Source organism: Protomyctophum bolini, assembly GCF_963924005.1.
Source record: "Protomyctophum bolini genome assembly, chromosome: 16".
NCBI lineage: Eukaryota > Metazoa > Chordata > Actinopteri > Myctophiformes > Myctophidae > Protomyctophum > Protomyctophum bolini.
In genome coordinates this window covers 2,557,322-2,571,459 of record NC_137877.1, presented here as the reverse complement: position 1 = coordinate 2,571,459, position 14,138 = coordinate 2,557,322, and positions in this window count along the sequence as shown.

The following is a 14,138-nucleotide window of genomic DNA, read 5'->3' as shown; positions in this document are numbered from 1 at the left end:
TGCCACGACATTGATGCGGCAAGCATCACTGAAGTGGCAATAATCACGTTAACCCACACCCTCTCGTGTAATATTGCAATTCTACCACAGTTACCCTTAAAACTATTAAAATAGCTGAAAGAATATATTTTTTTAATGACGGATGTAGTCACTACGACCACAACCTTCACAAGAAACTAGCTAGCCTAGCCACCAAGTTTGCTAGCGCTCTGGGAGAACAGAGCAGCTGAATTCTTTGGTTTGATTAGGTGGTGAACAGTGCTGGTTTAACCCACGGCTAGAAGGCTGTTTCAACCAATCAGATTGCTTCCTCGAAACGACCTGTGGTAGAATAACTAGTATCTCTGTGCCTTCAACCTCAGTACACTACACCAACTTTAAAGATGGAGAGAGCCACTATACTGTCGTATCAAAAATACAAGCTTGTACATTTAATTCCTGATTATTATTACTTTTTTGCCTGTTGGGGCAATCCTCAGTGTTACGTAAAAGTGAGACGTCATCGAAAAACTCCCTCCCTGCATGTTTAGCCGACGAAAACGAAAATCTTAAAACATTGACAGATTGGCACAAGATGCTCAGCCTTATGACCAGAATAATATATGACAATAAGTAGGATATGCGGTCTTACCAGAGTAGTTTCAACAAAAGTACAGTAATATTACTTTGTACATGATTAAGATAATTTCATAGAGCCTGAACGAACGCAAACATAACACATTACATCCACACTTGCATTTAGTGTTGTTTTTTTTCACATCAAATTTTGATGTAGTTTTAGTCACATAATTTAGTCACCTGGAATGTGTGTTAGTCGACTAACATTTATTCTTACCTCCCGTTGTTGTCGATCGACTTTGAAGTGGCGCTCTATCGTTAGCTGCTATAACAATTCCATTGTGCTGTATTGATGTTGGTTCCATAAGGAGAGATAACAGGCAAAACGTTGATCAGAAATAACAGTTCCTTCTACATTCTCTTTAATTGTGTAGACTTCTTGAAAAAGTAAGTAATGCAGATGTTTTAACACCTAGAACGCCCCGGGGTTATTTAATCCATTACATTAATAGAGCCCAGTCGATTTATAAACATGGACCACTTTTACCGACGGACCAGATGTTGCTGTGAATGTGTGTGTGTGTGTAGCAGATTGTGGACAGAATCATATCCGACGACAAACAGAATATTCCTAAGTTTAGGTTCTCTGAGAGGCTGGTGGTTCCGTGTGGCTCAAAGGCTGAATGAAATAATGGACCTTGACACGTTGAACACCACGGCCGTAGGGCTACCAGATGGGGCGAGGAACGAACGACCTTTCATTCTGCCTCTTAGATTAACTTCGTACACCATTATTATCTCCAGCAGCAGGACGGTGCCCGGCCGGGTGAACCTCATTCAAGGCCAACATGAACATGATGTGTGGCGGTCCGATGTGTCGGCATTTCATGTTTCTCTGTCCTTTGATCAGGAGCATAACTTATACTGGCCTGGACACAGAAAACACTCGCAGACAGACGCACGCACGCACACACACGCACGCACGCACGCACACACACAAACACACACACACATACACACACATACACATACACACACACACACACACACACACACACACACACACACACACTTGTATTACTATATTCGAACGATTGACATTTTTACATTTAGGGTCAATAGGGACAGTTGGCGCACGCACGCACGCACCCACAGACGACGAGCAAGCCACAGAACACAGCGGGCGGGTAATAACTACTGTACTGTATCTGTGACACGCAGACGGCAGCGGGAGGGTAATAACTACTGTACTGTATCTGTGACACGCAGACGGCAGCGGGAGGTCTGTCTAGAAGGAACAACATGGACATGAAAGGACAGACAGACAGACAGACAGGGGGGTTGCCGAGCAGGACAATAACGTCACAACGTTTGTGTGTGTGTGTGTGTTGGGTGGGAGAGTTTGGGGCGGCCGGGTTTGAGTTTGTGAAGCATTTCTTCACATTAGTCTTCTCAAATGCGCAGAAGGGGACCTATACGGGAGTCCTTGAGCAAAATGAGGAACGGTTTAAACATTAAGCCCTATTTCTGTTCGTTGTTTTTTTTGTGGCTATTCTAAAATTGCTGATCTGCAACCTCAACATTTGCCACGTCGTCACATTGCGTTGTGAGCTTGCTTTCTTGTGTTTCTGTTGACACAATAGATTTTTGTGCCCCGAGACCCTCATAAGAGAACATATTATTTTCTCTTATGAGGGCACAAAAATCTATTTAACCCATTCTGACCGGGAACCCATTTTGGTGTTATCATCATGTTATGCTTTAGCTATTGAAAAATAGCAGATCTACAAGCTCATAGCGCGCCACCGAGTGGCGCGCTACGAGCTTGTAGGTCTGCTATTTTTGAAAAATCGAAGAACGACTGACATTTTTTAGAATCTGATCTCGGGTCAGAATGGGTTCATCAGACCAGTGTGTGTCCACTGGAAACCTCCTCAGAATGGGTTAAATACTTTTGATATGAAAACATTTTGGGAACCACTGGGCTGTGCTGTGTGTTCTCAATTGTCACACTTTAACCGAGCACAGCTCTACACATTAACCCATTCTGACCTGAGATCAGATTCTAGAAATGTCTTCTATGTCAAGTCGCTCTTCGATTTTTCAAAAATAGCAGACCTACATACAAGCCACTCGGTGGCGTGCTACGAGCTTGTAGATCTGCTATTTTTCAATAGCTAAAGCACGACATGATGCTATAACACCAAAGAAATAAACATACAAGATGTGGGGTCTTGGCTGTTAGTCTATAGACGGGCTGGGAGAATGACCTTGTCTTGCACGTCATGTAATCTATCGTCATAAAATCTAGACTGTTATATTTCTCACTTTGAAATAAACAGATGTACTACGTATATTGACCAGTATAGCTGTTTTCTGGCATGTTGTGATTTGCCTCCCTGTCACCCGTGATTCATTCTGCTGTCAGTCCCTCTGTGGTGAATTTCCCCAGGGCTTTCTAATTCAGGTCCCACGTCTGTAGTGAGAGACTTCAGACGCTGACAGATTAAGGATGCATGACAGCTGTGTTGATTGGTTTTATCCAGTAGCCTTCACACTCGCTGCTGCAATGTGATGTCACGCGGGTTAAAGGAGCATTCCGTGATTTGGAAGGGAAAATAAAAACCTGGTCCGCCCCCCGGTAACAAGATGTGCAGCCAAGGGGAGGTGAGCTGCAGCCGTGCCGCGCTCGGGAATCATTTGATTAGTAGATTTGACCCCCCCAATCCAACCCTTTGATGCTGAGTGTCAAGCAGGGAGGCACTGGGTCCCATTTGTACAGTCTTTGGTACAGTATATGACCCGGCCGGGGATCAATCGAACCCTGACCTCCCAGTCTCAGGGCGGACACTCTAACCACAATTGTCAGGACACCTCAGTATCTGGACCCTTAAGCAGAACAAACTCAGGAAACCACAACTTAAACTCAAACAGTCTTTATACTTATAACTTCCTGTAGGTAAACCCTCTCAGGGCAATATAACTTAACAACAGACTCGGGGAGCACACATGTAGGCAACACAACGTTATAATGGAGCAACCTAACCAGTAACACCAGGGCCGGTTGGGCCCTAGGTGGCACTATAAGCGAGATCTGTGGAGTGTGCCCCCTAAACCCCCCTCCCGCACATGCACGCGCGTGAAGCGCCCTTGCATGTGCGGGGACTCTGCACGCACGCACGCACGCACACACACACACACACACACACGCACTCCACACTGTAAACTAAAGGAGTTTCATTACTCTCTGTAATTTTGAGAATAAATAAAATTTCAATGAATGAACACAGAATGAAAACAGACTAACAAGCTAAAGTATTACATAAATGCTTAGTTAAAACACCAAAAGGGGTTCCCGCTCAGAATAGGTTATTATAATGTGTGATACTTCTTCTTCTGTTCTGTTGTATCCCCTGAACAACAAGCTGATGTTACACTCATTTCAAGTATAAAATACCATGTCTTTACAAAATGAACGATCCAGTTCAAAACAGTTTAGTTTTTTTTTCTAAATACACACTGGCACAACTGAATAACTTAATTGATTATTAATTTATTGGCTTCAAACGTAAGACATCGACATCATTGGCAGGGATATTTAACCCATTCTGACCGGGAACCCGTTTTGGTGTTAGCATCATGTTATGCTTTAGCTATTGAAAAATAGCAGACCTACAAGCTCGTAGCGCGCCACCGAGTGGCGCGCTACGAGCTTGTAGGTCTGCTATTTTTGAAAAATTGAAGAACGACTGACATTTTTAGAATCTGATCTCAGGTCAGAATGGGTTAATCAGACCAGTGTGTGTCCGGTGAAAACCTCGTATGAATCTGATCTCAGGTCAGAATGGGTTAAAGCTATGAAGATGCCAGGGAACATTTATTTGTGTCACTTTGTGCCTGCGTGCGCGTACAATGGTAAACAACTGCATAATCTTGTACTGAGCACAGTCAACCATTACTGTATTTTTAGATGAAACGGGCAGATGTGATCAAACATGACCCCCAGCGAGGGAGTGTATAATATAATGCCTTTTTAGTCATATTCATGCATCATCTGTTTGATCTGTTCTGGCTTTATTATGTCCACTATATTTACTTATATATTTATTACAAACACCTCGTACACTAGTATACACGCAGCATGAACATTCCTTCAACGTCTTGATCTGAGCCATGCACGGAGAGAGAGAGAGATGGGCAGTATTTGAAATACTTTTTTGTATTTTGTCATTTGTATTTCGCTGGGATCGAAGAAATTAGATGTATTTTGTATTTAGATAATTTTTTTGAACCAGTATTTGTATTTTGTATCAAAATACATTTTCAATGTTTTTTTGCCCATCAGAGTATGGGCAGTATCTGAATTTGAAATACATATTTGAAATACTTTTTTTGGTATTTTGTAATTTGTATTTCGCTGGGATGGAAGATGTATTTTGTATTTTGTATTTAGATACATTTTTTGACCCAGTATTTGTATTTTGTACCAAAATACATTTTCAATGTATTTTGCCCATCTCTGGAGAGAGAGTATGCTATGCAATCACGGCCCGATTAGCACACGCGTGTGCACCGCCAATCGATTGTTATGTACAGACTGTGTCTGACTGACTGACTGAGGACTCGTCTAGGAGGGTCGATGAGTGATGATGGGTTTACAGACACCTACTGTATGTTGGGCACAGGTGGGGGGGTGGTGGTGGGGGGTGGTGGGGAGGGGGCGGGGGGGGGTTGGTGGTGGGGTGGGGTGGTTGGTGGGGAGGGGGGGTGCAGGTGGCTGCTGTTCAGAACACAACGTAATGCTTCAACAAATGAAATGAACACAGGGTCCACTTAAAATCCTTTTCCTCTGCAGGAACACACTGCATGAACACATGACTATACTTGTTATCAACATTATAAATTGTTATTACTGTTATTATTGTTACATTAGAAAAAGGCTTAAGAGCCTTGCATATTATAGAGTTAACCCATTTTGGTGTTTTAAACATTGTGTTATAATTTAGCTATGTTCATAGCGCGGCATGAACATGTAGGTCTGATATTTTTGAAAAGTCGTGAAAATGTGCCTCAAATCTTTGAATATATATTGTTACAGAGGTGAACATTTTAATTCAAAGCTTTGAATATATATATTGTTACAGAGGTGAACATTTTAATTCAAATCTTTGCTTCTGGGGGGGTCCCTGGAACAACATATTTTCAGATGGGGGGGGGGGGCGCGGAGGCATAATTATTACATAACATTTTTGGGGTCCTTGACATGAAATATTGAGCACCACTGATACAGAAACATAAGGTTTTTCAGAAAACAATGTCAAGACATTTTTAAAATGTCGAGGTCAGGCCTAAATAGGTTACAGATATTTACAATGTAGTCTACATTTATGGAACTATATCATGCCAAGTACCATTCATTACAGTTTGTATAACTAATAACTTGATCCGCCTTTTCAGAACTTCTCATTTTAAGTCATTGGATATTGTCTAGATATTATGGACTAGTACAGTGTGTAAATATATGTAGTATAGTTCCTTATCTGTTGCCCTACATTTAGGGAAAGTCAAACCCAGGCAGAGTGGCTCACTCAGGCAGCGGTGGCTGAACGGTTTGCGGAGTGGTCTTGATATTATGAAGGTCGCTATAGTTCGTATCCCCGGACCGGCACGTTAAAATTACCACCGCTGAAGTGCCCTTGAACAAGGCATTGAACCCCTACCATGAAATGTTCTATGAGCAGGGCCTGGCTGTAAACAAATTATTGAGCTTAGTCAAGATTCCCTGGGTAAACATAGTACCTTTCCTTTCCTTAGTCCAGTTACCCTGCAGGGTAAACATGGTAACTTTCCTTTCTTTCCTTTTCTCAGCCCCATGGCCTCGGCAAAGTCTAATATCTCCCCTGCCGAGCCATGATGGGCAATTGCCTTTGGCTTAGTGGTTAAGATGTTGGCTTGAGACCCATGCAGGTTTGATTCCCGGGTGGTACCAATGGTGCCGTGACCCGGTCAGAACAGGGGTCAACTCCCCTGGTGTCACAAAACAGAACATTGTTTTGATACAATTGTACATGTAACAGTAATTTACAGTGCAGTCAGTAATTTGTGTCCAGGAATCTGCTGTTTTATTTTTTGTGTTCACCGTTTTAACAAACTGATTTTGTACCACGCCTAGTTCCATCACAACACAACACAGAATGCAAAAGACTTCATCTTGAGTATTAAAATGAAAAAGATTTTTATTTCATTACAAGTTACATTACATAGTCTCTCCTTTTAACTAAATAATGAAAACACAAATATAAAATATCGTCTTGAATCCTAGCATGCCTATTCTGGGGGGGAAGAGGGGGGGGGGGGGCAGCAGCTCTAACAAAATAGCACATCTACAAGCTCACATCACATGGTTTTCAGTGAAACTACATCAAAAAGTAGGAATTGAAAAAAATCCATTCAAATATATGGGGGACAAAGTACTGACTCAAGTACAAACTAAAGCAATAAGCCAATGAGCCACAAGAGGTCTCAGCTACCATACCATACCATACCATCTTTATTTCTATAGCACATTTAAATAACAACAAGTTGTACCAAAGTGCTTTACAATAAAATAATAAAAATCACAACTTCATTTAAAAACAAACAACATACAGTACACAGTGTCACTTTCAACATCAGAAGCTCATACTATGCTTGGAAAAGCCAAAGAATAAAAATATGTCTTGAGGCGTGATTTAAACACCTGAAGAGTGGGGGCTTGTCTTATGTGCAGAGGCAGCTCATTCCAGAGTTTGGGAGCTGCCACTGCAAAAGCCCGGTTCCCTCTGAGCTTCAGCCTTGATTTAGGCTTTAGCTACAGTAGGTTACCGTGGATTTTACAATAGCTGAGAGGTGTATAGGTACGTCTTCGACGGGAGAATAGCGCTTGATGTCTTTACGGGGCTGCCTGGAGCCACACATTCACAGTCATATGAGCGCGGGCGGTGCTTATAGACGCCCGCACGGCCAGTGTGTGTGTGTAAGGCAATCAAGCGCTCCCCTTCCCCAGTTCAGCTACAGAGCTGTGGGATCAGCTGGGAATGATATGAAGTGATTGAAGGTGTGGATTATCGGTGAGATTTACAACGGTCACGTGGCGGTAACCAGCCAATCAGAATCAAGTATTGGGACTAACCGTTTTTTTTTAACTGACACAAACAAACAAAAACCTGAAATAACTACCTTTTGGGTATTTTTTTTGTTACGGAGCTATGTGTGTGTGTGGGTGGGTGGGTGCGTCTGAGCACGAAAACAGCACGATTGTTTTTCACCACCTGTGCGCAACCTAACACACACACACACACACAAACACATACGCACACACTCTATATATGGTGATTTCAGGTGTGCCAGTACAGTACAGTACAGTACAGTAGAGGGTACAGTAGAGGGACCCCCACACGGTAACTCTGTCATTTCTCAACCCTTTTGGAAGGGGGGTGGTGCAACAGGAGTTGCACCACTTACTTTACATGGGCGTGATTTGTCAACTACCGGTATTTCACAAATCCAAAGTTGGGATGGTTTGAGGCGGGCCCACATGCTGGCCTGGGAACATTTCGCCACCTGTAGAAGTATAAAGTTTATACATTTAATTCATATACGTTTTTCAGAAAACTGTTAGGATTTAGAAAACATTGGTAGAATCGGCCTCGGGTAGTAATGGGTTAATACAATGATACATACTCTTGATATGTGAATGCATAATTATGCTACAGTGTTTCATAAACGAATTTACGAAAACGCAAAAAACAGGCACAGCATAATTTTATTTTTGAGTGGTGCAACCACTCCAAGGAACAGCAATGTCCGTGTTCACCTATGTGTGTGTGGCTGTGTGTGTGGCTATGTGTGACTGAGTACCAGTAGGGGCAAAAGTGTCGCTGTTGTGCTAGAAACGGAGAGAGAGAGATTGTTGCACTGTTGCCTAGTGCTAATTACAGAGAGAGAGAGAGAGAGAGAAGTTGCACCACTCAGTTCACACAGGTGTGATTTTCTATAGCGTTTAATAACATAATAGAAAAACATTGTTGGGAGGAAATATGTGAAATGTTAAAATGTTTGATGAAATGAAGAGTAGAAGAATGAGGGTAAAATCTTACTTTGGTTCCGACAGTGGTGTTCCATCTACATGTCATGTTATCTACATGTATAGTCTGACCTTGGTCTACACTGGCGTTTCAGTCTGGTCATGTTGTCAACACACTGGTCTTTCAGTCTGGTCATGTCAACACACTGGTCTTTCAGTCTGGTCATGTCAACACACTGGCCTTCCAGTCTGGTCATGTTGTCAACACACTGGTCTTTCAGTCTGGTCATGACAACACACTGGCCTTCCAGTCTGGTCATGTCAACACACTGGCCTTCCAGTCTGGTCATGTAGTCAACACACTGGTCTTTCAGTCTGGTCATGACAACACACTGGCGTTTCAGTCTGGTCATGTTGTCAACACACTGGTCTTTCAGTCTGGTCATGACAACACACTGGCCTTCCAGTCTGGTCATGTCAACACACTGGCCTTCCAGTCTGGTCATGTAGTCAACACACTGGCCTTCCAGTCTGGTCATGTTGTCAACACACTGGCCTTCCAGTCTGGTCATGTCAACACACTGGTCTTTCAGTCTGGTCATGTCAACACACTGGCCTTTCAGTCTGGTCATGTTGTCAACACACTGGCCTTCCAGTCTGGTCATGTCAACACACTGGCCTTCCAGTCTGGTCATGTAGTCAACACACTGGCCTTTCAGTCTGGTCATGTTGTCAACACACTGGCCTTCCAGTCTGGTCATGTCAACACACTGGCCTTCCAGTCTGGTCATGTAGTCAACACACTGGCATTTCAGTCTGGTCATGTTGTCAACACACTGGCCTTTCAGTCTGGTCATGTTGTCAACACACTGGTCTTCCAGTCTGGTCATGTTGTCAACACACTGGTCTTCCAGTCTGGTCATGTTGTGAACACACTGGTCTTCCAGTCTGGTCATGTTGTCAACACACTGGTCTTCCAGTCTGGTCATGTTGTCAACACACTGGTCTTCCAGTCTGGTCATGTTGTCAACACACTGGTCTTTCAGTCTGGTCATGTTGTCAACACACTGGCCTTCCAGTCTGGTCATGTTGTCAAGTCTGGTCTCTAACTGGTCTAAGCTAGTCTTACACTGGTCCGGGTCCCTCTGTTCAGTCATGTTGTCATGTCTGGTCTTTAACTCATCAAAACTAGACTGCAGGATGTTTTTGTCTTTAATCAACGCACAATCTGTAAGAAGGAGAATAAATGAACAGATTAAAGTTTACAATTCAACTTTATTCTGATCTAATGAATCTCTTCATTTGACGAAGAGACAAAAGGACCTATTGCAGAAAGACATCTGGTGTTCATGGTGGAGGAACTGTCCACTGCCAAGTGGAGAGGTGGGAGGGATCAGGTTTAAAGTATTCAATTTGCTTGGGGAAAAAGTACAAAGGTATTGGCATCAAATTGTACTTAAAGGTTTTATGACATTCATTTTCATTTATTTTTGTTTTTGTTTTTTTCTTTTAGGTTTTATGACCTCAATTACACCTAAAAAACCTGTACTTTGAACATTCAGTGGATTTTCTGTGGTCTGAAGTTTTCTTTGGGGTTTGGAAGCCTTTTGAGCTACAATGAAAACAGGCAACACAGTGAAAACAGTGACATCTGCTGGCAAATCCCATTGACATATATGGGATTTGCAGGCTCTTACATCACAAACTGCCGGCAAATCAGAGCACCTGTTTGAGCCAGAAAACCCCAGATCACAGAAAATCTACTGAATGTTAAAAGTTCATGTTTTTTGGGTGCAATTGAGATTAGAAAACCAAAAAAAAATAAGAACAATTCCAAAACCTTTTTTTAAATGTCACAATCCCTTTAAAGTACTAAAAGTAAAAGCACTTATGTCCCAAAATGTATAAAAACTCTTGAGATCTACAAGCTCACAAGGCGTCACAAAGCGTCAGGTTGTGAGCTTGTAGATTGGTATTTTCAAAATTGTCTACAAAATCTACAAATTAACTAGAAGTTTTTTAAAATAATTATAGTGTAGTTAACAGTACAATATTTGCGTCTGAGATGTAGCGGAGTAGATGTAAAAATATGTAAAAATTGGAAATACAACAGCCATCAGCAGTATATCTGTGAGTCAAACCGTGGCTGTTACAGATAGTGTGTATAGATATGCTACTCACAGAGTATGAGCAGGACAATGATGCCAGCCAATAGGAGAAGACACAGCAGCCCCGCCCACGCCGCGACAGCTTTGAAACCGTTCTGCTTTGACTCGCCACCGCCTGAAAAACACACATGATGGATTACGTTACGTTTATTTTTTTTGTTAACCCATTCAAGCTGGGAACACCTTTTGGTGTTTTAAGCATTATGTTATACTTTAGCTATTGAAAAATAGCAGATCTACGAGCTTGTAGATAAGCTATTTTTGAAAAAATCTTTGAATATATATTCTTTCAGAGCGAACATTTTTAACTCAAATCTTTGCTTCTGGGGGGGGTCCCTGGAACAACATATTTTCAGATGGGGGTCGGCGGCCAATTACATATAATTCTGGGGGTCCTTGACGTGAAAAAAGTTGAGCACCGCCGACATAGAAACATAGGCTTTTCTGAAAACTTTTAGGATTTCAAAGCCATTTTTTTTTTTTTTAGAATTGGCCTCAGGTCTAAATGGGTTGAAAATGTCAGATCTACAAGCTCACAACTTTATTTTTATGAGTATTTTTTTAAGACATACCTATTAGTTTTATTAGGCATGTAACAATATCGTATATCGATATAAATCCTGACGATATATATATATATTTTTTTTTAAACTAGACTAACACTAAAACATTCCAGGTGACTAAAATGTGACTAAAACTAAGTGAAAACTATTCAAGGGACTATGACAAAAACTAAAATCACAATTTGCTGCCAAAAACAACAGTGCTTAGTGAACAGCCAACTGAATATTCAACATTCAGACATCCAAAACAAATCTGAGTTCTTCTCCAGGCCTCATAAGACACCGAAGAACAAAATTAAATGCAGCCTCCAGTGTTGTTTTTGGCAGCAAGTTGCTATTTTAGTTTTAGTCAGTAGTTTTTTAGTCTCTTGAAACGTTTTCATTTAGTTTTAGTCACATTTTAGTCACCTGGAAGGTTTTAGTGTTGGACCTGTTGGTGTTAGTTTTTGTCGACAAAAAAATCACTAGATTTTTGTCGACTACATCTACAGTTGATTTAGTCGACTAAAATGTGTTTTGGCGGGCCTCGATGCTGTCGTAATGACTGATTTTACACTTACAAATACAAATAGCTGATCTACAAGCTTGTAGATCTGCTATTTTCAGCACGCAACCAAGTGTAAAATGACTTATACTGGATCTCTTGTCCACTAGTCCCTTCCTACCATTTTAGTTTAGTTTTTATTTGATGACAAAATCGACAGTATTATTAGTCTTAGTTTTAGTCATCATAGCTTATTCGTTTTAATTTAGTTTCCATTTAGTTTTTGTCGGTGGAAAAGGGTAGTCGACGAACATTTTTCCTCTTAGTTTTAGTCGACGAAAACAACACTGGCAGCCTCCCCACAATCGCTGCTTCCCATGGAATGCTGGGTAATAATATTAATAATAATAATAATAATAATTTCCGATGGTGGTCGGCGGCCAAATACATATACGTATTTGTTGGCGTCCTTGACATGAAACAGAGAACCACTGCTTTAGAAACTTGAGGGTTTTTTTTAGATCTCTTTCATGATTTAGAAGTAAAGACATTTTAATTTTTTTTAAATTTCGACGTCAGGCCTAAATGTGTTATATTCGTCAGAATCTCAAAGTGCTTAGAGCAAATCAATAAAAACAGAAGAAACAACACACCATTAAAAACATCTAAAAAAAATAACTGGTAGAATACAGTTACGGGTTTAACCCATTCTGAACGGGAACCCGGCATCATGTTATGCTTTAGCTATTTTTGAAAAATCGGAAGAACGACTGACATTTTTTTAGAATCTGATCTCGGGTCAGAATGGGTTAATCAGACCCAGTGTGTGTCCAGTGTAAACCTCGTATGAATCTGATCTCAGGTCAGAATGGGTTAATACAGTATACAGTTATAACGGTGTATATATACCTCCATGCTGCTGTTGTGCTGTGTTGTTCCGTGCCGCGGCCTGGCTGGGGTTGTTCCCGGCCTGTTTGGGGTTGTTCCCGGCCTGGTTGGGGTTGTTGCCGGGCTGGCTGGGGTTGTTCCCGGCCTGGTTGGGGTTGTTGACGGCCTGGTTGGGGTTGTTGACGGCCTGGTTGGGGTTGTTGACAGCCTGGTTGGGGTTGTTCCCGGCCTGGTTGGGGTTGTTGACGGCCTGGTTGGGGTTGTTGACGGCCTGGTTGGGGTTGTTGACGGCCTGGTTGGGGTTGTTCCCGGCCTGGTTGGGGTTGTTGACGGCCTGGTTGTGGTTGTTCCCGGCCTGGTTGGGGTTGTTGACGGCCTGGTTGGGGTTGTTCCCGGCCTGGTTGGGGTTGTTGACGGCCTGGTTGTGGTTGTTCCCGGCCTGGTTGGGGTTGTTCCCGGCCTGGTTGGGGTTGTTCCCGGCCTGGTTGGTGGGGTTGTTGCGGTCAGGGTAGATGTAGATGTCCACTACTCTGTCTTCCCAGTCTCCTCGGTCTTCTCTGGCCGGCCCTGGGCCATATCTGACCGTGGCGTTGACGGCGGCGGTGGTCAGATCTGGCTTGCCTGCACGCTGCGTGTCTTCACCCATTCTAGTCGATGGTCGAACTGTGCTCGTCGTTTACGACTTGGAAGTTTAAAGTCACAAAAAAGCGGAAGATGAAAATGATATGATACGCTCTGAGGGGAATAGTGAAGTTATTTATTTCTCACTCGGTCCTGAAAACTTCCTTTTTTGAGACACTGTAGCTTTTGTAATGTATTCACATGACATTGAGTGCATATCATTTTATATCAACACTTTTCTGAAAAACATGTCAGTGGTTTTCAAACTGTTTCATGTCAAGGACCCCCAAAATTATATATATATTTGGCCACTGACTACCATCTCAAAATATTTAGTTCCAGGGACCCCCAGAAGCAAAGCTATTTTTCACTTTAAATATATGTGTACAAATTCTCACTATTTCATAAAGAATAGCCAAAGTATATAAAATAATGGCTAAAGTGGTTAAAAATCTTAAGTGACAGATGCTTTTCCTGGGTTTTAATTAATGGGTAAAAACAGTAAATTACATCACTGTCAATGAGGAACAGGTTCTTCTGGTCGATCAAGGTCCAAGGTCGCTGTTTTCTTCAGGCCCAATTCCGCTCCAGCGTCTCCTCAGCAACGCATTTTTTTCCCAAATCTCCTGCAGCCACTGACTGTGTTTGGCAGCTGACTTGATTCCACATTTATATAGATGTTTATTACCGGCAAATTTTGATTTTAGTTTTAGTCAGTCTTTTGAATAGTTTTCATTTAGTTTTAGTCACATTTTAGTCACCTGGAATGTTTTAGTGTTAGTCTAGTTTTA